The sequence below is a fragment of the Aotus nancymaae genome, unplaced genomic scaffold (assembly GCF_030222135.1).
Source record: "Aotus nancymaae isolate 86718 unplaced genomic scaffold, 86718_ANA_hifiasm-v0.15.2.pri h1tg000079l, whole genome shotgun sequence".
Classification (NCBI taxonomy): Eukaryota; Metazoa; Chordata; class Mammalia; order Primates; family Aotidae; genus Aotus; species Aotus nancymaae.
In genome coordinates, this window is record NW_026988494.1 from 18,791,977 (window position 1) to 18,816,449 (window position 24,473).

A 24,473-nucleotide genomic window follows, 5' to 3' on the forward strand; every position below is an offset into this window, starting at 1 on the left:
AGTGGTCTTTCAATAATGTAAATCTGATCATTTCACATTCTTGATAAATCCTCTTCAGCATTTACCCATCTGATGGAGGAGGAAGTCCACACTCCACAGCAAGGTTACGGGTCTGGCCTCTGTTCAATTTTGTGCCTCATTTCTTACTCTAAACTTTTCTTCCCTGGCCAACTCTGTTCTCAGCTGGCCAGAGTAGAAGAGAACAGAAAGTCTCATCAGTCTCTCTCCCTCCAGCCCTTGGCCCCTGGTGTTCCCAGCGTAGAACCCCCCTTCTTTCCTTCCTGTCACCTTCACCTTGCCATCCACTCAGTCCTTTTGCAAGGATCTCTTCTACTTGTTACTTTTTAATGCAGCATTTTTTTTTTATTGTGGTAAAATATATATAACCCAAAATTTACCAGTTAAACTTAATTTTTTTTTAAGTCAGAGTCTTGTTTTATGACTGAGACTTAAGTGCAGTGGTGTGATCATTAGCTCACTGTAGCCTCCATCTCCTGGGCTCCAGCGATCCACCCACTTCAGCCTCCTAAATAGCTGAAACTATAGGAACGTGCCACTATGCCTCCTTCCTTCCTTCCTTCCTTCCTTCTTTCCTTCCTTCCTTCCTTTCTTCCCTTTTTTCTTTCTTTCCTTCCTTCCTTCTTTCTTTCTTTCTTCCTTTCTTTCTTTCCTTCTTTCTTTCTTTCCTTCCTTCCTTCTTCTTCTTTCTTTCTTTCTTTCTTTCTTTCTTTCTTTCTTTCTTTCTTTCTTTCTTTCTTTCTTTCTTTTCTTTCTCTCTCTCTTTTTCTTTCTTTTGAAACAGTGTCTCCTTATGCTGCCCAGGCTGGTGTTGAGCCCCTGACCTCAAGTGATCCTCCTGCCTCGGCCTCCCAGACTGATAGGATTACAGGTGTGAACCACTGCACTGGCTGCCACCCTAACCATTTTTAAACGTACAGTGGCATTAAGCACATTCACATTGTTGTGCAACTATCCTCACCATATATCTCTAGAAAATTTTTCATTATCCTAAACTAAAAATCTGTATTTATGAAACAGTAACATTCCCCCACCTGCTTCTCCAGCCCTGGAGGGTCACCACTCTACTTCCAGTTTCTGTCAATCTGACTCCTCCAGGTACTTCCTATACATAGGATCATGCAGTATAAATCCTTCTGTTTGGCTTTTTTAACCTGGCATGTCTACTTACTCCCTGCAATTGACACAGTCTGGCCAGGAAGGCCTCACAGAGGAGAGATTTGTGCCAGGACCTGGGGAAGATGAAGGCAAACCACCCTGCTGTTTGGGCGAGTATGTTCCAGGCAGAGTGAACAGCAGGTGCAAAGGTTCCCAGTTACAGAGTGCCTGGCATGTGTGAGGAATTGGAAAGAGGCCAGTGTCCTGGGGACAAAAATAATAGCTGACGTGATCAAGAGATATTGGAGAAATGAATTGAGGGGAGTGAAGAGTGATTTCAATAGTCTTTGGTGGGAAGCACTGGCCTCAAGTGCAGCCCTCCCATCCAGAGGCCACAGGACCCCTTTTACCTCCAGCCCCAGTTTCAATTGTGTCTTCCTAATGAGCATCCCTTGGGGTTAGGCAGTGGCATCACCCACTCCAGCTCTCCTTTCTGTCCTTGTCTTAACGAGCTTCACTGTCCGCTGATGTTTTCCTCTTCACTCTCTGTGCTCACATTCAGACTGTGAGATTTATGAGGATGGAGGCTGTGGAGTCTGCATTAGTTCCTGTGGTGGTCCCAGACCCTTTCACACAGTGGCACAGTGTAGTAGATGTTGAGTGAAAGAATCAATGAATGAATGGACAAACAAGTGAGCAGATCTCAGTGAATCCTGTAATTACCCTGTGATGTGCTCAGGTGCCCATTCCTCCATTACTGTCTTTACCCTGGAGCCCCTCAGCTCTCTCTGATCCAGGAGGAGGTCTTTCCTTACACTACATTATGCTCTTCCACCTGGTGAGACCCTCCGTCTCCCAGGATGGGGGTGGGGTGGGGTGGAGTGGGGTTACCGTGCTTCCATTATACTGGCAAAAGAAGCTTGTCTATTCTGTTGGTGAAGTCAAGACACCAGTGATTCCATGAAAGTCTAGACAGATGCTCGTGGTTCCCATCATCTCCAGTGAGAAATACTGGTCTTAAGAGCAGACCTTCCATCCAGAGGCCACACATCCCCTTTTACCTCCCTAGACCCAGTCTCAAACATACAGCTCATGTGCTGGGAAATCAGGTCACCAGACATTTCATCTTCTGGAGGCTCCTAGGAAGCACACCACAGCAGGCCTTTTGTGGCCTGTCTGCTGCAGAGCACGACTGTCTGGTTCTGATGTCATTATGAAGTCTCCTTGTTACCAGCACGACAGCTGCTTTGTCCAGCAAGTCCCTATTCTATGCAAACTGGCTAGGTGCCAATGCCGTGAGATTCATGAGAATATGCACTCAGAAGATTAAGAGAGCCTGGATAGGTACTGTTGTTCTACCAGGCTTTAGACCACCCACCAGGGCTCCTCTGACATCAGGGAAACCATGAGAACAAAGTGTGAATCATCAGACCCTGAGACGTGTTTTCCTGGCAGTGTCCCTCCTTCTGCACTTTGAGTGATACAGTACAGCTGCTGTTGGAAAACACAGACTTCATCAACAATATGTGTGAAGGAAAAGAAGCCCTGTCACCTGAAAGCTTTCTACGTTTTAGTATTTTTAATCAGTGAAGTAGAGAAACTCTTTCCTTCCTCTTTGCTTATTTTAGTGGAGAATTCCTATTCATTGGAGACAGCAGAAGGAAGGGCTGGGACAGTGCTGCAGGTCTGCATAGCCAGCTCCATGCTCCTGTCTCCGTATTGGTCCTGTGCAACCAATGGATCATCAGTGAATCATCAGTGGAAACTGTCAGGGATGGAAGGGGGGCCTTACAAGTGGCCCCTCTCCTTTTGCATATATGGGAACAAACTAGTAGAGAGGGCAGAGATGGAACCAGAGCCTACAGCTAGAAACTAAATGACAAAATATGCTTTTTTTGAGACAGAGTCTCACTCTGTCACTAGGCTGGAGTGCAGTGGCGCGATCTCAGCTCACTGCAACCCCTGCCTCCCAGGTTTAAGTGATTCTCCTGCCTCAGCCTCCCAAGTAGCTGGGACTACAGGTGCACACCATCAAGCCCAACTAATTTTTGTATTTTTAGTAGAGCTGGGGTTTCACCGTGTTGGCCAGGATGGTCTTGATCTCTTGACCTCATGATCCGCCTGCCTCGGCCTCTCAAAGTGTTGGGATTACAGGCGTGAGCCACCGTGCCCAGCTGTGCATCTCTTTTGATTCATTTCTTCCTGTTGGCTGAAGACTCAGGACCTATTCTAGGTTCATAGCATCTTCCTCAGCTTTTTCACAGGTACTTGGTGGGGAGGTTTATTTAAAGAAAGCAAACAGATCAAGAAAACTGAGACAGGATTTGGCCTGTCTTGTCGGGATGCCTGGGTTCTCAAATTCTGGACATCCTGTTTATTAGTTCTGTGAGCTACACCACAATTTAAAACATTTCCAAGCCTCAGCTAATTTATCTGTGCAATGGGCATAGTAACAGCACCTCCACAATAGGGTTTTTATCCTGGAAATAGTGCTTGTGAAGCTCTTAGCAGTTCCTACAACATAGTAAGTGCTCAGTAATGTTAGCTTTGATGAAGAATCCAGCCCTTCTGAGAAAAGAGGCTATTGGGCTAATGCCACTACACAGCACTAAAATTCATATAAGTGCTTTCACTTTTGTAATAGTAGCATTCCTGGCAGAGCAGCACTGCTTCCATTTACGCAGCAGATTTTTCTTATATTCTTCCTGACACTTTCAGTGTAATATCTTTTCAGCTTCAATTTGCATCAGCCCAGAGCCTATCCTCACCCATCTTTATTCCATCCCCCAGGTTTTAAATGCATAGATACTAAAACTATTAACAAACCAGGGACTTTACATAATGAGACGCAGACAACACAACAGTCTGGAATACAGAACAGGAAGAACCACCTTCCCTTCACAGGTAAGCAACAAAGCCAGAGTGGCATTCATTAGCAAGAACTTCATTGCTCCCAGTGTGGGTCTAAGGCTGTCTGAAATGGATTCAGGGTGCATAGGAAGCCAAAATCAAGCCCATGTGAATACAGAGAGAGAGAGAGAGAGAGAGAGAGAGAGAGAGAGAGAGAGAGAGAGAAGGGGGGGTAATAGGCTCTGGGAAGACTTCCTTGCTTTTAAAATCACCTCTCCCAAGCCTTATGCTAAAAGAAAGTTAGCGAAAGGGTCAGATCTGCTTAAGAGAGCCAAGTCTGAAAGCAATTTTATCTCCTGAGGAAAATCCAGGGAAGCCAATACCCCAACCTAGTTTTCAACTTTTTATGTGAAAACAAGAGCGTGGAGGAAGAAATAATCTCTGTAGAGAGAAGTTAGGAAGCACAGGGAACTGGGAAACAGGAGACTTGGGCTCCAGTACATCAGAGGAGGATGCTAATTGTCCATAGGGGTGGGGGTGGGGGCGGCTGGCACAGGTACCCTTGCCAGGTCCTGTCTCTGTGGCTTTGTAGAACAGAGAAGAGCACTCTGGCTGTGGACTCAGGAGGCCCGATTTCTCTGCTAAATGCCATGACCTCCTGCATCACAACATGTTCTTGCCTAAGGTTTCTTCCCTGAGTAAGGTGAGTGTTGTACGGGATGTTCTTTCCATTTCTTTCCAGCACTGCCATTCTAGGATATGCATTCCCTATTTGCCTGCCTGAGTGCCAGAGGGCTCTGCTCCTAGGATTATGAAAGGGTTTCTGGGTGGGTGTCTTTCCTTCAAAGGTGTTTCTTGTGCCATTGTCCCTTCAAAGCAACAGTCTGATTCTGAGCTAGACCATCGCTTTGGCCAGGGCTGTCCGAGCCAGCATCCTCACTTGGTGAGACACATCACTACATGTGCTTCAGAATTGCATCTCCTCTTGGGACAACTGGCACTGGAAGAAAGGAAGTTGCTGGCAGCTCTCAGGGTGGCGGGGGAGCCAAAGGTCTGGGACAGTAGAGATAGCAAGTTGCTCCTTTCCAGGTCCCTCGTGGAGGTAAGTAAGGCAGAGAATGGGGATGGAGTATGCCCTTCTGTGCTATGGAAAGTCTGGGGGAGCTGGTTGTATGCTGGGTCCCAATGCCATGGGCTAGAGGTAGAGGGAAGAAGACCCCTGCAGGTTCATAGAGAAGGCTGTGGAGCTTGTGTTAACACTCTGCTGGGTGGGCTCCTGCAAAGCACAAGGGCACTGCCAGACTGCAGGGCTCCAGAGCCTGCCCTGTCCTTCCCCAGGGTCACAGAGCCCCTGCTATGGCTTAGTTTTCAATGAAGTTGGTCAGGCTGCATTCGTATTAGCTGCAGTAATTAGAATAAAATCTGTAAGTGTAGAGAAGAGGCCAATTTATACAGTGGATGCCATTGATGCTGGGTGAGCCTCTGAAACTCCAATTACAAGACAAATTTCCTTATGAACTGACTGCCAGAAAATGCCCTTGTTGATATTCTGACAACAGAAGCTAACTCGTCACTCTTCCTTTTTAGAATAAGGAAGGAGGAAAGAAATAAAAGGCAATTGTCTCCCCCTGTTAATAACCTGACTTGATTCTTCTTCTAAGACTGAAAATGTCTAATGGGTCAGGTTCTAAGCCCGATACAGATGAATGACATTAAACCTGACTTAAGTGGTTATTCTTGGGTCCACACAGAAGGGCTAGAAAGAAAATGACCTGCCATTGCAGCAAGGAAAACTGAGATTAAACCAAGGAAAGAACTTCCCCTGCCTAGCAGAAACCTGAGACCTTGAGAAAAATCATTCTCTGTGGAGGATTTAGTCTTTGGATACCATTACAGGCGAGTGCCACCAAGCCTGGCTAATTTTTGTATTTTTAGTAGAGGAAGGGGATTTCACCATGTTGGCCAGGCTGGTCTTGAACTCCTGACCTCCAATGATCCCTGTGCCTTGGTCTCCCAAAGTAAAATAATCTGGGTTCAATGGCAATTTAGCCTCTTCCTAAATTGTATGAAGTTAGACAAGTTAATTAGCCTTTCTAAGTGTCAAGTAATTATCTATAAAATGGAGATAAAAATACTCTCAAGGTCACAGAAGAATTATGAAAGTTAAATGAGATAATGATAATGCATTTGAAGTGCCTAGCACAACTAAGGACTTAGGGGCAGTTTGATGGGACACTAAGCACATTCTATCAGGTACAAAGGAAGTAAGAGTATGACTGTTTTATCAAATTAGCTGTTGTGGTGCAATTCAAATTCTAATCCTCAATCTGCAGAAGTCCTGAAACTTCTAGATTTTAGAGCCTTCTAGTCTTCCAATAAGCTGGTCTCTGGAAATAATCTAGTCTTTGGAATCAGAGTGACCTAGATTTTAATTCTAGTTTTTATTATCTGGTATGGTTTGAATGTGTCCTCCAAAGTTCATGCGTCAGAAACTTAATTCCCAATACAACACTGTTGAGAGGTAAGACCTGTAAGAGATGATTAGGTCACAAAGGCTTGTCCTCATGAATGGAGTAATGCTGTGATGATGGGAGTGGGTTCCAGATAAAAAGAACAAGGAATGAATTTGGTCCTCTTCCTTTCTCTTGCTCTCTCTCTCACACACACACATCCCCCATGAGATACCTTCCTCCATGGAGGATGCAGCAAGAGGGTCCTTACCAGATGCCCTCCTCTCAGTCTTGCATTTCCCAGCCTCCAGAACTGTAATAATAATAATAAAAAATCTGCTCTTTATAAACTACCCAGTTCAGTGTATTCTGTTATAGCAGCATAAAGCCTACTAAGACATTGTCACAGGGAAGTGTCATAATCTCTCAGACTTCCAGCCCCTCTTCAGCAACTTGGAGCTACAGCTCCCTTCTGCTATCTCATTGTGAAAAAAACCCCAAGATAACTTCATGAAGCATTTGGCGCAGAGCTGACACTCTAGTCACCCTACAAATCTTCATTCCCTTTGCTCTCCTGAAATAGTTAGAAATTCCAGGTAGGTAATTTCCTATCAGTCTTGATTTCCAGGGCTGGAGTACCAATTTATACATATTATTATATGTACATATACATATATGTACATACATGTATTTGTATTATATACAATATGCTTATATTGTATATAATATGATATACAATATATATACACAATATATTTATATTATGTATGTATATATTGTATATATATTGATTTAATTTGATTGATTAGTATGACAGCCCTTGATTTCCAAAGATGGAGTACTAATTTATATATCTATTTATGTGTGTTACTTAATAGTAAACCTCTGTACAATTAAAAAGTTTTGTTATTATTTATCAAGAGTGGGGCCAAGTAGCCTATAGGTAGCATTGGAAGGTGCAATACTGTCATGAAAATGGAAGGAAGTAGAGTTTTGTTTGCTAGTTTGTTTTTGACATAGGATCTCCCTCTGTTGCCAAGCCTGGAATATAATGGCATGATCTTGACTCACTTCAGCCTCTAACTTCTGGACTCAAGCAATCCTCCTGTCTCAGACTCCTGAGTAACTAGGAGTATAGGTATGTTACAACATGCTTGGCTAATTAAAAAAAAAAAAAATGATGGTATCTTGCCATGTTGCCCAAACTGGTCTCAAACTCCTTGTCTCAAGTGATCCTCCTGCCTTGGCCTTCCAAAGCGTTGGGATTATAGGCATGAGTCTGTGCCAGACAGGAAGTAGGGGTTGAGAATAAATTTAGTACTAGATCTTTTTAAGAAGGCGGAATTGTTAAACATTTACAAAGTCTACCATTTGCCAGATCCTGTCTTAGGTATTTTATGCTGTTATGTGTATACCATGATGCTGGGGTAGAGCCAACTGGACTGTGACTCCTATAATGATTATCAGGAATTGCCTGAAACTGCAACTCACAAATCAGATGATTTCTTTCTAGTAGACTGTAAGCCCCTTAAAGGCAAGCAAGCCCATGTTTTATGAAAATTCACTTTCTCCATAGCTCCTGGAATAATGCATCAGAAGACCGTGAGAGATACTTAGTGAATAAGTGAGTATTTGATTATTTATTTATTCTGTAGTTGGACAATTTTTTTTTTATTGAGTATCTACTATGTTCCAGGCATATATCCAAGCACTATAGATAAAGCGGTTAATAAAAATATACAATATCTATTGTGTTTTTAAAAAATTATTATTTATTTTTTTTTTGAGATGCAGTCTCACTCTGTCACCCAGGCTGAAGTGCAGTGGTGTGATCTCAGCCCACTGCAACCTCTGCTTCCCAGATTCAAGCAATTCTCCTGCCTCAGCCATAAGAGTAGCTGGGCTTACAGGCGTGTGCCACCAAGCCTGGCTAATTTTTGTATTTTTAGTAGAGAGGAGGTTTCGCCATGTTGGCCAGGCTTGTCTTGAACTCCTGACCTCAAGTGATCCCTGTGCCTTGGTCTCCCAAAGTGCTGTGATTACAGGAGTGAGCCACCGTGCCTGGCCAAAATATACAACCTCTATTTTGCTCTCACAGAGCTAACATGCTAGCAGAGGGAATATAACACTTATGGTGTGAACAGATGCCAAGCAGAGGGAGGAAATGGAGAGAGTGGTCAGTGGGTCAGGAGATGACCTGTCAAAAGCCACCTGTGAACCATCTGGATCTCCCTCATCAATTGTCAATGTAAGCTTGCATCCTGCACTCATTGAGGGCAGTGCTTCCAAAGGTAAACCTGTAGGTACTTTCAAGAATTTCAAGAAATCCGTGGTCTTGAGCCCAGGAGCTATTAGACAGCTCTTTCTCTCTCTCTCTCTCTCTCTCTCTCTCTCTCTCTCTCTCTCCCCCTCCCCATCTCTTCATCTCTCCAACTCTCCATCTCTCCATCTCTCCATCTCTCCATCTCTCTCCTTCTCTCAATAGAATGTATTTTTAGAGCAGTTTTAGGTTTACAAAAAACCATGACCCAAAATACAGGGAGTTCTTATATATCCCTCCAGACCCCCAACCAAGTTCCTCTTGTTATTAATGCCTTCCTTTAGTGTGGTCCATTTGGTACAATTGATGAGCCAGTATAGACACATTATCATGTATCCACCATTACTGTATCATATCACTGTCCTAAAAACCCTTGTTCTCCACTTACTACCTAATCATCTCTCTATTCCCTCCACCCTCCTAGCCTCTGTCAGTCACTCATCTTTTTACTTCTCCATAATTTTGCCTTTTCCAAGATTTTATATAGTTGCAGTCACATAGGACCCTCCTCCTTTCGCAGTTCTTTTCCATTTTGGTTTAATTTGGTGGCTGCGTCTATCCCAGAGTGATGGAACTAAGAAACCTCTATCCTTCCACAGTCCTATAGGCTCACTCATGTAATTGAGAGGCCAAGATGTACAAGATAAAAGTGTTCTCACTTAGGAAGGAGGATAGATCCACTGTTAGCCCAGAGGGGACAGATTGGATCTTTGCAGTTTCCTTGATTTAGTAAAACACATTTAATCACTTAAATACTTTTTGATGATGAGCTGGGGTGATCGTTATCATTTAAGCCAACTCCTACCAGTCTCTGATGTGTCCTGAATAAGAGAACTGAGATGGCAGGGACATGGGAATTCTGTTCTGTTTTGCTGTCTTTATCTGTTTGAATCATCCACTTTGGCACTTAAAATGATCTAAATTCACCTGGAAATTGCAGAGCTCCCACTTGGATGCAGGCACTGTGGTGCTGTCAGGATGGAGTGGCTGGCTGGGAGTCTGAGGGGTTAGCGTGAGGACGGAGGTGAGCTCTGGCCCAGCTCTTCCCCAAAGTGCACAGAGCACAGGGAAGCCCAGCAGAAGATAGCAGGGAAGGGCAAGTGTGTGGGAGATCTTGCCTGTGTTATTTGTCAGATTTACGACCGCTAGTAGCACTTATCAAAAGTGACGTTTATTGGGTGTAAAATGTTCTCATTTGTTAGATAACACAAGCTGTTTAGTATTAAAGCAACTTTCACACAGCACAATCTCCTCTGTCATTAAGGACCTCCTAGGATTAATTACTGAGATCTATGCCCCAATGTGCAGATGCCTCCCAGAACCATAAACTTATAAATCACGCATGAGCTGATTGCTAAGAAATTTTCCTTAAAGCCACAATCTGTCTGTGAGGGGGGGACTCGGCAAGTCAAGTGAAGAGTCAGTCGCTCACAGATGAGCACTCTCTGGAGGCCTGAGCTCCTGGTATTAAAGGCAAGGCTGCCCCTCCACCTCTCAGGCTTGAGGTGGCTACGATAACATATCTCTACACACACTTTCAGCCTTTCAAAGTATTTCATCCAGAATGGCACTTTCTTTGTTGTCTATCATTGTACCACCAGCACTTGGAAAGTGTCTGCACATAGTAGGCCCTTAATCATGATGATGGGTGAATGAGAGCCCCAGGAAGGACAAGGACATGCTTGGATCTAAAATTTGGGTGTGCTGCTTATTTCAGATCATGCAGGCTTGCAGAGGCTGAGCTGGTTCCAGGAGCCCAGTCTCTTCTCTGAATCCAATTCACTTTTCCTTTTGACTTGTTTTTCAAGGCAACATTATCCCAGACCTCTGACCCCTGAGGTCACCCAGAGCAACACTAAAACACTGTTAGGGATCATGAGAAAAACAATCGGGTGTCAGCTACAAGGGAAGTTGTTGAGGCAACCAAAATTACTTAGAATTAAGGTGGAGTCCACATGTAGAAGAAATACACCCTCTAGTTACCTAACACTTCTGATCACTAGTCATTCTAGGGCACAAAGAAATGAGTATAAAATGCTACAGGATGGATCAGGGTGGATGTTAGGACATTTTTATGGGCACCTACACATACCAATGTGCAACAGGGAAATATAGGTTGTTGAATCTTTGCTATTGCACATCCACTGTGCAAGCTGGTAAAAATACCACATCAAGGCAGTCCCAAGGCATGTGGATTCACTCTTCAAAAAGATATCCATTTCTAACACTATCACCCTAGTTCAAGGCATCATCACCCTTTACCTGTTGCAAAAATCTTCTAACTGGGTTTCCTATTTCTATGTCTGCTCTAAAATATTCCATAGCAACTGCTTAAAACATTCCAGTGGCTTCCCTTTGTACTTAAGATAAAATCCAAAATCTTGATCATGACTCAGAAAGCCCTACAGGATCTGGCCCCTGACTACACTTGATTCTTATCATAGTTTCTCTCACTCCCTGTCTACAGCCACACTGGCCTTCTTCTGGTTCCACAGATGTGCTGGCTTTTTCCTGCCTCTGGACCTTTGCATGGGCTGTTCCCTCTGCCCAGTGTTCTTCCTCTCACTGTCTACATGACTGTTTCCTTCTCATCCTTCTGACCCCCTTCCAATATCATCCTAAACGTAATTTCTTCAGAGAAGCCTTCCCTGACCACACAATCTCAACTAGACTCTTCCTCTGTTATTCTCTCTTAAAGCCACCGTCCATTCCCTTCAGAGCACCTGTTGTTTATTTGTGTTTTCATTTTTAGTACCTATCGCTCGCCTTACATAGTGTGATACATCTGGGCAGGGAGCATGCATATTTGTTCTACCAATAGCACATAGTATCTGATGGCAGAATAGACATTTAAGCAAAATCTGTTCTATGAATGGAGAAGGAATGAATTAATGAATACCAAGAAATATAATGTGCTTGAAATGTTCCCAAGAAGCTTACAATCCATTTGTATGTGTGTGTAAAACATGTACTTCCTAAAAGCTCAGAAATGTTTTTCTATTTTGTTCACTGATGTGCCTCCAATATCCAGACAATGCTTGGCACATAGTAGCTCAAATAAATGCAAATAGATATTTGTTGAGTGAACAATGAGCAGAAATATAAGGAACTATAAGAATATTTAGCAGAGACTTAACCTAGTCTGCAAGCCATAGCAGACTTTTGAGAGCAAGAGGCATTGAAATGGAGATCCAGCATTATCCACATGAAAGAAAAGGGGAAGAGGTAAGGAAGAATAGTTCAGAGATTGTGAGTCACCTAAGGAAAGGCCCAAGGGAAGAAGAAAAACTGAGCTTGGCATGGTACAGGTCGGAAATCAATTAAGCGTACAATTAGGGCTGGATGAGTGTCAGTGCAGATATAGACGGAGGATCGTTCATGCAAACCCTCGTACTGGGAAGGAGTCTGCTGGGTGAAAATTGGGTTTCCCAGCATAAATGAACAGGCATCTACTTTACTGTACTAGGCCATTCTTGCATTGCTATAAAGAAATACCTGAGACTGGATAATTTACAAAGAAAAGAGTTTTAATTGGCTCACAGTTCTGCAGGCTGTGTAAGCATGGTGCTGACATCTGCTCAGCTTCTGGGGAGGCCTCAGGGAGCTTTTACTCATCATGGATGGCAAAGCTAGAGCAGGCACTTTGCATGGTGAGAGGAGGAGCAAAGGAAAGAGAGTAGGGGAGGAGGTGCCACACACTTTTAAAAGGCCAGATCTCACGAGAAGTTACTCACTATTAGGAGAACAGTACCCAGTCATGAGAGCTCTGCACCCATGATCCAGACACCTCCTACCAGGCCCCACCTCCAGCATTGGAGATTACAATTCAAGTTGAGATTTGAGTGGGGACAAACTTCCAAACTATATCATTTATGCATAGATTGTTGGCAAGTTTGGTTAAAGCAAGTCAGTCCCTCTAAGTCTGCTCAGCCCTGCTTACTGGTTATAAATAAACGTTTTTCTCTGTGAAGCTGCAGGCCAGATCCAGAGCCATGATGACCTCACCAAAGATGGCCGCCTTGGCAGGCTCTGCAGGACATCCGGTCGGCCTTTCCTTTCAGCCAGGACAAGGTCCCAGGGCTCAACGTGCCTGTGTCCTGTGCTTAGGTGACATCCAAAGCCTCATCTCTGAGTTCCTGGCTCTCTTCCTATTAATTCTTTTGCTCTTACCTTTCTTGGAGGCAAGGTTGGGTTTCCCAACCTTATAGAACATGACATCTTGCCCATCATAAGTCTATACTGACTGATGAACTGAATGAAACAGGGCAATGTGGGGATGAGAGGGGTCCTGGAAAAAGATGGTCATGCGTGACCACCTGTCTCTTTCATTCCTGACATCCTCTTCTGTGTTTCCTGCCCTACATTTACCCAGGGGGCTCTTTCACGCCTCCTCCCAAATCCTCTCTTCTTCTTACTCCAAACATGGGAAGCCCTGAACCTCTATTTAGTAGTAATCTAAGCTTCTTCGTCTTTTGCTCAGTTGATATTAATTGAAGGCAGATGTAAGCTGGGCTGTGTTAAGTTCTGGGGATGTAGTGAATAACAAATAGGCATACTGTTAAATAAAGGGCTACACTTTATTTTAAATTTATTTTTATTTTTTTCATTTTTTAGCTAAGGACCAGTACAGCCAAGGGCTATAATTTAATAAGGAGTCAGATGTTTATTTATTTATTTTGAAACAGAGTTTTGTTCTCGTTGCCTAGACTGGAGTGCAATGGCGTGATCTTGGCTCACTGCAACCTCCACCTCCCGGGTTCAAGCAACTATCCTACCTCAGCCTCCCAAATAGCTGGGATTACAGGTGCCCGCCACCATGCCTGGCTGTTATTTTTGTATTTTCAGTAGAGATGGGCTTTCACCATGTTGGCCAGGCTGGTCTCAAACTCCTGAGCTCAAGTGATCCGCCTGCCTCGGCCTCCTAAAGTGCCGGGATTACAGGCATGAACCATCGTGCCCAGTTAGATATGAAATTTCAGTACACAAGTAAATATACAACTCAAATTGTGATGTAAGTTATAAAGGAAAAGCATAGAGTCAGAACACAGGTTATATGTGGTTGGAAGTCACTGAAGTCACTGAAGAGCCCTTGAAGTGACATTTGAGTTGAGATGAGTATAGAAAGGCAGGTAACCACGCAAAGAGTGGGGGGAGGTTTGTAAGCCAAAGTGAAGGAAGGCGCAGAAGGCCCAGGAATGGAATGATGTTTGGTGTGCCAGAGGACTGGAAGCAGGGCCAGAAGAGCAGGATGCATTTGGGAACATAAGCCTGGCTAGATGAGGCCTTCTAAATCAGTTTAAAGTTTCTAAATTTTATCCTTAGATCTGGGAGAAGCTCCTGAAGAGTTTTAAACAACGAACAACATAATTGGATTTGCATCTTTTTTTTTTTTTTTTTGACAGAGTCTTACTGTGTCGGCTAGGCTGGAGTGCAGTAGTGCGATGTCGGTTCACTGCAACCTACACCTCCTGGGTTCAAGTGATTCTCCTGCCTCAGCTTCCCAAGTAGCTGGGATTACAGGCACCCACCACCATGTGCAGCTAATTTTTGTATTTTTAGTAGAGACAGGTTTCAGCATGTTGGTCAGGCTAGTCGTGAACTCCTGACCTCAGGTGATCCACCCGCCACACCCTCCCAAAGTGCTTGGAGATCCTTCCAGGGGCTGCGTGGAGGATGGAGCTGGAAGATGTGAATGAGGAATACATTGCAGTAGACTCAGTGGAAACAACAGGGGTCTGTGCCTGGGAGCTGGAGAGGGAGGAAAGGAGAAGGAGAAGAGGTAGATTTGTGAGGTAGAAATGGAAGGACAGGTAATGGCCTGGATTTGGGGAGGAAGAAAAAGATATGGCAGGAATGGCTCAAAAATTTCAGGTTTAAATTTTAAAAAGCTCCTTCCCTTGCCTTGACTGTTCTATCTGGCTCTTGCAATGACTTTGGGAAGAACGTCCTGGTTAACAGAAAATAAGACATGGACAGACTAGGGACATCATCGGCGTCTCACGGCTGGTTGGTAAAAGCCAGGGTGAGATCTCTCCTCTTCAGCCCCTGCTCTCACCTCTGAGCCCTGGAGGGCGGGGTGGGAAGCATGGGGTCTTGTGCCTGGCTTTTCCCAGTAGGGGATGGATGGATGGCCCGGAGGTGCCCACCAGCCCCTTGCCTCCAGACTGGTCACCTTCAATGTGGCCCCGTCCCACCTCCACCCTGCATCTCACCGCCAGCTCCAGGCTCACTTTTACTTAATGACTCTCATCTCCCAGAAAGTTCCTCCCCGGAATCCACAATGGGCGACATTACGAACTCCTCATGTCTGGTGATAACTTTTTATGAGGTTTTTATTCTTTTACAATATATTAAAGCCATATTTTTGCCAGGTTTTTACTTCAGTTTATTTCTTGTCCTTGAATCACTCTTCTCCTTCTCTCCCCCACCCCTCTGATTCCTTCCCCCACTCTCTTTACCTGAGCAGGCTTTGCACTGGAGATGTTTAATTCTCCTTTAATCCCAATTCCCTGAGGTACATGAAAGCAGCTTTACGATCCCATAAATCCAAGAAGATAAAGTGCATTTTTATTAGTTGTGTTGGCATCAAAGGGAAAAAAATGGAATCTAATGTGAAATAGTCAATAATGAATTTGCTTAATAGCTATCCTCATCACTTAACGGGGCGCACGGAGGGTAGTGGCCCCAGGGTAGGGCTGGGGACTGGAAGCTTTCTCGAGATGAGGCAAGGAGTACCACCCTCTTGGGTTGGGTTTCTTTTCCTTCTTCCTCCAGCCGGAAGAGATTTCTTCCAAATGAAGCTAGAAGACTTGAAGGCAGGTGGGAGGGGCAGAGACAGGCTGGCTAGGAGTGGAAGCCCGCCTTTGCCCTGGGGCTGCCGGAAGTCTGTCCTCCTTGCTCTCAGCCATGGTGGCCCCTGAGATCAGCTTTGGTGACAGAAAGGCAGAAGGCAGAGTCAGGGATGAATGACATCACTAAGGAGGTGTGCTCCCATTCCAGGGATCCGGTCAGCTCTTCAGGTAGCCAGCATCCTTGTGCAATGAAGCCCTGCGTGCCCCATCCTCCCTGCGAAGGTGAAGGGCAGCTCTGAGGGCATCCACACTATCTTCAGGTCAGAGCCTTGCTGTTCTCCCTCTTGGCCCAGCCAGGGCTCAAGTTCCTTATCTCAGATCCTGCAGGTCATTCAGCAGCAATCGGCTACACCCTCCCCTGTGACCCCAGTGCTATGCTCTGCATCCCATGTCTTTGCTTCTATAGGTTCAGTGTTTGCAATGACTCCCTCATCCCTCCTCACCTCACTGCTTCCTTCTTCCCTCCCCCCTCCTCCTTTTTCCCCTTCTCTTTCTACTTCTCTCTCCCTTTCCTTGCAACCCTCCAATCTGCTTAGAGAAAGCCCTGACACCTGTGCCGGCACTGGGGTGGTCCCTTTCCACTCCAGATCCTAAGACTGCAGGGTGGCAGGTGGTCAAGTCATCCCTGGAGGACACTGAAGCTTCCTGGAAGTCTTCACTTATAGTTTTTTGGAACTTTTGGGGTTGAAAAAGAGAGGTTTTTTCTCTCCCACTTTTTTAAAAAGCAAGAAGGGGCATTTGCAAGGCCTGGAGTGGAGCTGGGTTTATGCCTCACAGCCACTAGATGGCAATGGCCAAACGTGCAAAAAGCAAGCAGCCCAAAATCCCACCAGCCACCTCTCCCAGCATCTCTAGCAGTGGAAGTCCGGGTTGGGGGTAGGGTGTCGAAAGAAGAGGCAGGAAACAAATGCATTGGTAGGAACAGAGGGAGGCATTTGGGAAATGGAGTGGGTTTGAACTGCATGTGAGGCCAGAGGTGGCCTGAGTGCAGGAGGCTGGGCTGCCTGCCTCCAGGGCTCAGCCTCCTCCCCAGTAGGAACCTGCCACTGTGGCCCCAGCTACTCTGTGAATTCCTGGCCAGGTGAGGCTGGAGCACCAGTCTGGGCGTTACCACACCTGGTTCCTGCTGTGCTCAGGTGTGACCTTCGGGATGCTAGGTCTTTAAACAGGGAGAACAAATGGTTTCCTATTTCTCAAGGCAGCACTGAGGAGGGGCTGTGGTTTCATCTGATTTCAAGGGTATCCTGGGGTCATTAAGGGCAGGGCACAGTGCTGATCTTTGCATGAGGTTGCAGCTTAAACGTCCTATCATGAAAGCTGTTTCTCTGCACAGAACAGCCTAGAGGCTGGATCAGCCTGTCAGTCAACTGGTCCACAAATACAGGCAGGGGAAGATGGTGGGTGGTCAGTCAATATTTGTTGAATTGTGTTTAATTGAATAGTCTCTGCACTTCAGAACCCTGTAAGAGAGAGAGAAGGAGAGAGATAATTAGAGAATAATTTAGTGCAAGACTGTGGCTTACTATCAGTGGAATTAGACTTCAGAAAAAAAAAAAGAGATGGCATTGGGCTAATGGAATTTGAGGTAAGTCTTGAAGGGTTTAGATAACAATAAACTACAGAGTGACAGAGAAGACAGGAAGGTCCTGGCACAATTAGGACATTTTACCTGCAGGGATTGAGGGTTCATGTTACAGTTAGCAAGATAAGGTGGGCCTAGGTTGAGTGTCAGTGCTTAAAAGGCTGAGGAGTTGATTATTGATACCAAGGTGGTAGGGAGCTATTGCAGGTTCTTGAGCAGGATAGTGGCTGGCTGGAAGTGTTAGTTGAGAGTTCTCTCATGACTGGGAGGTGATTGAGGGCAAGGGTGGTGGGCACTTCTTTCCTGTGGCTCTCGCAGGGATCAACATAGTGCTTGGCCTTGGTAAAGGTTCACTAAATGTTGAATTAAATGGATGGATGGCAGGAGCCCCAAGGACGTGGAGGCCGGCAATGGATGTCCTCATGGGAGGTCAGCTTTCCTGGTGAGTGAATGGAGCAGAGCCAGGGTTGCCGGCGGGTTGGGAGGCACCGCCCACACCAAGCACCAGTTTTCCAAGGGCTGTTTTGTTCACTGGCTCAGCAGAGCGTGTGAGATGTGATCACAAGCTTGAAATAACACAGAGAGTCTCTGCTCTCTGCCACTTCCTGTTCTGTGGATCCTCTTATTTGACAATGCCTAAGTAACACCTATACCTTCCTCTCTTCCCAGCCCAGTCCACTTGTGGGAATTTCTGTAGTCTGAGGATGTCACTGTAGATAGCACCCTGCCGACAGTCCTCCTGCCTGGACAGAGGTATCCTCTGGAGTGGAGGGAGCATGTAGAATCAGGCTTAGTCAAACGGTGGTGTGGGTGACACATCCAGACGCTTTCTGGCTTTTCACCGGGGTGGAAGGCAGGGCTGCCTGAAGCACATGCTGTTTTTATGCAATTGCTTTCTCTTTTCAAGGGCCTCTTACATTTGCTTCTGTTGCTGGTTTTGTAACAACTCTCCAGTTGGTATCATTTTATCCATTTACAGTTGAGCAAACTGAGGAGTGGTGTTGGTAGGTGATAACACTATTCCTACACTGGGGACCTGGGAATGGGCTCCTGTCCTTCACACCAAGCCCTGTGACTGTCCTGTGAGGCCCTGCAACCTGAGTCCAGGCTATGTGAACAGGGTGGGGAACGCAAGGCCAGTCCAAGCCACCATGCCAGCACCCCAGTGTGGAGGTGGTGAAGCCAGGAAGGACAAGGAGAAACATCCCCAGAGTGCAGGAGCACAGTGACATATGCATGTCGGAACTCTCATGCTTCCTAAAAACTCAGGGCCAGGCACAAGAGAAGCTTGATCTTGGGTGTCTCTGGAAGTCAGGTTGGCAGAGAGATGGAATCCAATGTTGAATAAAAGCCAGGGGTCCGGAACACTCAGATATCTGGCAAAAGAACAGGTCAGTTTTCAGTCAGTGAACAGTCACTGAACACCTACTTAGCACAGGTGATGAGGAAGACATGATTCCTGACCCTGATGGGGACAGAGAAAATGAAAACAGCAGTTACAGTATCATGTGCTGTTTATGGTCACAGGGGTGCATAAAAATGCTATGGGAATCTGAAAGAGCAGTTCTATCTTCTCTGGGCTGGTGGGACTTCAGGAGTATGTGACAGAGGTCCTGTCATGAACATGGGTCACAGATAGGGCAAAGAGCTGGGCATGAACAGCACAGAGCCCTTGAACATGTCACCATAACTGCTGCTTCCTGAAGCCTGTGGGTGCTGGAGCTTCAAGAAGCTTCATGTTTCAACATGTGATAGCAGGCAGTACAGAATTTGTGGATTTGTTTTCCATGACATCCTTCTCTTCTACCTCATCCCTTAGAACATCATAAAATCTAGTTCAAGAGCCACTAATCGTATCAGTGTCTCTCAAGCTCCCTTTCCTGCCATCCCAGGTCTCTTTGTACAAGTCATCAGGACCACTAGAGACCTCTATCATGAGAACATTTATATAATTGTTGCTGTAAATCATCTTTACAGACTTCAGGGACCAGTCTGAGAGTGAGTGTTGTAAGACTGGCTGTGTGATGCTCAGGAGTGGTTAAGTGTTAATGGACTTGCCTTTCACTCATGAGACATTGCATTTTTGTCCCTTGGTAGTAGATAGGCATGTTTTTCAGAGCTATTAGAGACCCTTTGATATGGTAACATCAGTGGGCCCTGAAAAAAATGATACACTCGATAATAGTGATAATAAGAGTCATATTGGCTACCATATTGAATGTCCAAAATAACATAGCAAGTGAATGGAAGCACAAGTGAGAATTTATCTGTGGTTGGGATGGGCATTGCCTTGGGGCTGGTGATACTGGTGCTGGTGGGTCTCCCTGGCTTTGAATCTGATGAACAGAGGGCAGGATGAGAAGAGAGAGGAATAAGGGGAGAAGCAGAGAGTGGACCCAAGGCACGCTGCTGCCTCTAGCATAAGAAACAAGTATGTGAAAGTGGCTTGCAGGCCCCAGCTTCGTTCTCACTGCCAGAGGCAGCTTCTGGATCTATCCAGGTGACTGTGGCTTTCTACACACAGTACTCGGGTCATTTAACACATCACAGACCTTACCTGTGCACTTAATTAATCTGACTTGGTTAGAGGGTGCAGAACATTTTATAAAATAACAACATTGAACTTGATTCAGATTCAAAACTAACTAGCACTGATTGAGTACCTACTATGTTCCAGACATTGAGTAATTTTGTACACATGATCACATTTAATCTATATAGCAGCCTGGCAGGAGGCACTTTCCCATTTTTTTAGTTGGAAGGCCCAGGGGTGTTGCCCAAAGTTCCATGATGAATTAATAAAAGTGGCACATTTTTTCCTTTGTTCTAACTATTTCTGAGGTCCTTTCAGTTCTGATATTCTATTACTGGGACCATTGAGAGAAACATCAGAATCGATTATAGCTGGGAGTAGGATGCTAGGAAGCTTCCAACACAACAACTTCTTTTCTATCACTAACAATTTACCCTCTCAGGTTCTCTTTCCTTTTTCTCCTTTTTTTCTTTTTCTTTTTTTGTAATAGTCCATGGAATAAAACTCAAGGAAAATATGAAATTAGAAGCAATAGAAAACTTGCATAATAAAAGCTAGAATACAGAGGAGAGCATGAGAGAAAGGTGAGGATAACAAGTAGAAGATATTCACATCTAGGAACAGAGGTCTTGGGTGGAATCTCAGCTTGCTACTTGTAGACTGGGTGAATGGGGCTCAAGAAAGTTAGATGATTTACTTGGTGTGGCTGACAGTATCTGATTATTCACCAGTCACATTTCCTCTTTCTTTTGGGTAAACAGCTAGACTGAATTCTGTGGCTCTTCTGAAGTTAGGGATGGTCAAATGACTGAGTGTTGGCCAATAAGATGTGGGTGAAAGTGACACATGCTGCTTCTAGGCTCGGCTGATAAGAACCTCTCACCCATGACCCTATCCATGTTTCTTTCTCTTCCACAGTGACTCTAGTAGCCACATGCTCTGAAGATGATGGAGCTGCAGATGGTAGAAACTTGGGTCCCTGAATTACTCCTGTGAGAAATGAAGTCACTGGGATTTGAAGGTTTATCCATTGTAACAACTAGTGTGATCTCAGCTAAGATACTTAGGTTCTTCATATGGAAAAGCAGAGACTGGTAGCTGCAATGATTTCTGGGGTCTTTGTAGAATGTAACAGCTTCTGGTTCTATGACACCATGAAGGAGAACAGCAGACCCCAGCAGCTTAGACTGAGCTTGAGTCATGGTACATTTTGAGCTGCTCTCTGGTCCCTGTCTTTGGGCGGCTTGCATTCAAGGCCATTAATGGTAGATGCTTTCTTTCCTGGCGCAGATGACTTAGGGAAAGACCTTTCCCTGTCTGTGATTTTCATATGATGACAAGCGTCTCTTCTTGCCTTCTAGAGCAGTACTGAAGATGGAATAAAATAATGGTTGGCAAAGATTACTTTTAAGCATACCTAAATGCTTAAAATGCATGAAAGATTATTATTAATTGTAATAATTGGGGTAGAGGAAATCAACAAAAAATTCTGGAGACTTACAAGTGATCATTTTGAGTGTGGCATTTTCTTTGAGTGACCCCCACCAAGTTATACAATATTAGCCCAGATGGTGGTACAATCCATTTTATGTAAATCTAATAGATGGAGAGTGAAACTGTCATAAATAGATGTAATGGGAGAATGGTCGTTTTCAAGTAGGGGATCTTTAGCTATCAGTTTTCCTGATCTTATCTTGCTTAGTACAGAGGGAGAGAAAGGGAGGAAACTTTAAAATAAGTTATCAATGAAAAATTAATTCAAAACAATGATAGAGTAACGCTTTAATAAAATCCAACTTAGATATGGTTTAAAAAAATAGTACACAAAGTGTAGGTTCTTTTATGTTTTGAGACAGAGTCTCTCTCTGTTGCCCAGGCTAGAATGCAGTAGTGCAATCTTGGCTCACCGCAACCTCCACCTCCTGGGTTCAAGTTATTCTCCTCCCTCAGCCTCTTGAGTAGCTGGGATTATGGGTATGTGCCACCACGCATGGCTAATTTTTGTATTTTTAGTAGAGATGGAGTTTCACCGTGTTGGCCAAGCTGGTCTCAAACTCCTGACCTCAAGTGATCTGCCTGCTTCAGCCTCCCAAAATGCTGAGATTACAAGTGTGAGCATAGGTTCTTAAGATGGATTTCAGAGGTGGCTCTCTTAGCACAGCCTCAGCCCCTCCCATGTACTGGGAGCACAGCAATGGGCTACAAACACAAATTTCCTGCTCTAGTGGGGAATACAGACAATGCCCATTTAGAGAACACAGTGACAGCAGAATATAGCCAATCATCATTGCATATCGCCATGTTTCTAAGTGGTTTACAGATATTAACTCATGTAAGCCATGTTAGGCTAAGTGCTATTATTCTGATTTCCATTTTACAGACAGGGACACTGATGCACAGAGAAGTTAATTGCCAGATCCAAGGAGCCTGTTCTTAACCACTAATCTGCACGGTTTCCTATTAGTGCTATGGACCTGAGCTAACACAGGGCAGGGAATAAAATATAGTAGAGAGGAGGTGGCTAATTAGGTAGAATAGGTAAGGAGACATGACATTTAAGCAAAAGCTAAGTGAAGTCAGGAGGCCAGTCTGAGGCTATCAAGGGAAAGAGTGTATTGTAGGCGGAGGGAACCATAGAAGGAAAAGCCCTGAGACGGGCAAAAGGTTGCGGGTTTGAGGAATGTCAAGAAGGCTGCTTTGAACAAAGTGAATATGCAAGGGGGAAGGTGACAGAAGATGGGTTGGAAAGATGCCAGAGGCTAGATCTTGTAGAGCCCTGGGGTGTCCATAAAGGCTTTTGCTATGATCCTTGCAGGTGTTTCTGAGTGAGGGTAGTAATGAGATTAAGTTAGAATGCTTAAAATTCTGGACCATCCTTGACTTGTGGCAGGACCATTCAGCTTGTGGCAGGAGTGAGGGGTGGCAGGAGTAGCAGTGAGAGCCAGAATGGAGACTATTGCAATGTTCCAGGCAACAGAAATTCTGGGATTAGATGACAGCGAGTGACAGAGTTGGAAAAAATCAAACATGGGGTATGAGAGAAAGAGAGGAATAAAGAAGACATCAAGCTCTTTGGCCTGAGCAAGTGGGTGTGCAGTGGTGATGGTGCCATTTGCTGAAGTGACAAAAAGTGAGGACGAGCAGGTTCATGAGTGGTGGAGGAGATAAGCAGCAGTACTGGTTTGGATATGCAAGTGAAGATCTTGAGTAAGAGTTCAGGGGAGAAAAAGGGGCTAACATGTTAATTTTGGAATCCCAGCCACAGATGGATGAGATTGCCTAGAGGAAAAAACGTTAGAGAAGACGTGAGCTTTAGAGAATCCACACTTAGATCTGAAACACAGGAGGGGCCAGCAAAGGAAACTGACAGAGGAGCCTGGAAAGAGGGAGGAAAATTAGAAAAGGTGGGTTTCCAGATATCAAGAAATGAAAGTGTTTCTGGTAGGATGGCATCATCAGCAGTATTGAGTGCTGACTATAGGCTCAATAAAGTAGGAAGACCAAGAGGTGATCCTTGGACTTGGTAACATGGAAGTGATTTTGATATATGAAGTGTTTTCATGGAGTGAGAGGGACAAAGGGCTGTTTGGAAAACCAGTGTTGCTTGGCAAGGCTGCAGTAACAACCTGCTATCAACTCTCAAAGTCTTGCAGAACAGCAATGCTAGGTTGTTATTGTGTTACCTGTTGGAGGCTGTGGATCAGCTACAGTTTTGTTCCTTGTAACTTCTTTCAAAATCCAGGCTGAAGGAGTAGCTCTAATCTGGGGTTGCAGTTATTATGGCCAAAGGGAAGAGTAAGATTGCCAGTAGAAACCTGACATGGTTTGTAAAGCTTGTACTCAAACATGGTCCACACCATGTCTGCTCAGCTTCTGTTGAGTAGGACCAGCCAGATGGCCAAGACTGCTGATGGGTAGGAGGTTCACTGTCCCTGCAGGGAGGCACAGCAGGTCACATGGCAAGCACTGGGGACACATGATCCTTCTACAAAGAAAGGAGAAGCCAATAATTGAAAACAAGAACCCAATCTTCCACAAAGGGCGTTCAAGAGAAAAAGGAAGGTAACTTAGTAAAGATAAGAATTATGGAAAGTTTCAGGAATTTAATGTCAAGGGAGCAGGGGAGTAGGATAGTAGCTAGAGAGGGATCTGAGATGAAGTGAGAACTTTGTTGTTGTTAAGATGAATGTTATTTCAGCATGTTTGTGTGCAATATACCGATCTAGAGAAAGGAACCTGAAGCAGGAGACTGATAGGAGAGCAACAAGGATAAAGTCCTATGGGTGAAAGCCAACAGGATTCTCTGGACAAGTGGAAGGGTTAATCTTCACTAGGAAAGTCACAGTTTGCCCTCTGCAACAGAAGAAAGACAGAGCCTGTTGGCCCAGAGGATGGGAATTGTCTGGTTAGAGGAAGATAAAGACATATCTGATTGCTTCTATGTTCTCAGTGAAATAGACCAGCATTCAAGAGTGAAGAAGTGCAGAGGGCTGTTGGAGATTTGAGTAGTGACAAGTTGTGAGATGCTTATTGCACAGAGTTGGAGTGTGAAATGAATAGGAAAAGGTAGTAGGAATGCCCACCTCCTTGAGGCTTGTGGTCATGGACTCCAGATGAGACCACTCAAGGTGTCTGCATGTTTTTCATTTTTCTGTTCACCTGGATTCAGGTCTTTAGCCAAAGATTGGAGGCTTCTTCAGGATGGCTTCCAGGATAGAAAGAGAAGGAGACCAAGGATAGTTTATGCAAGGGATTGATCTTAGTAAGGGAC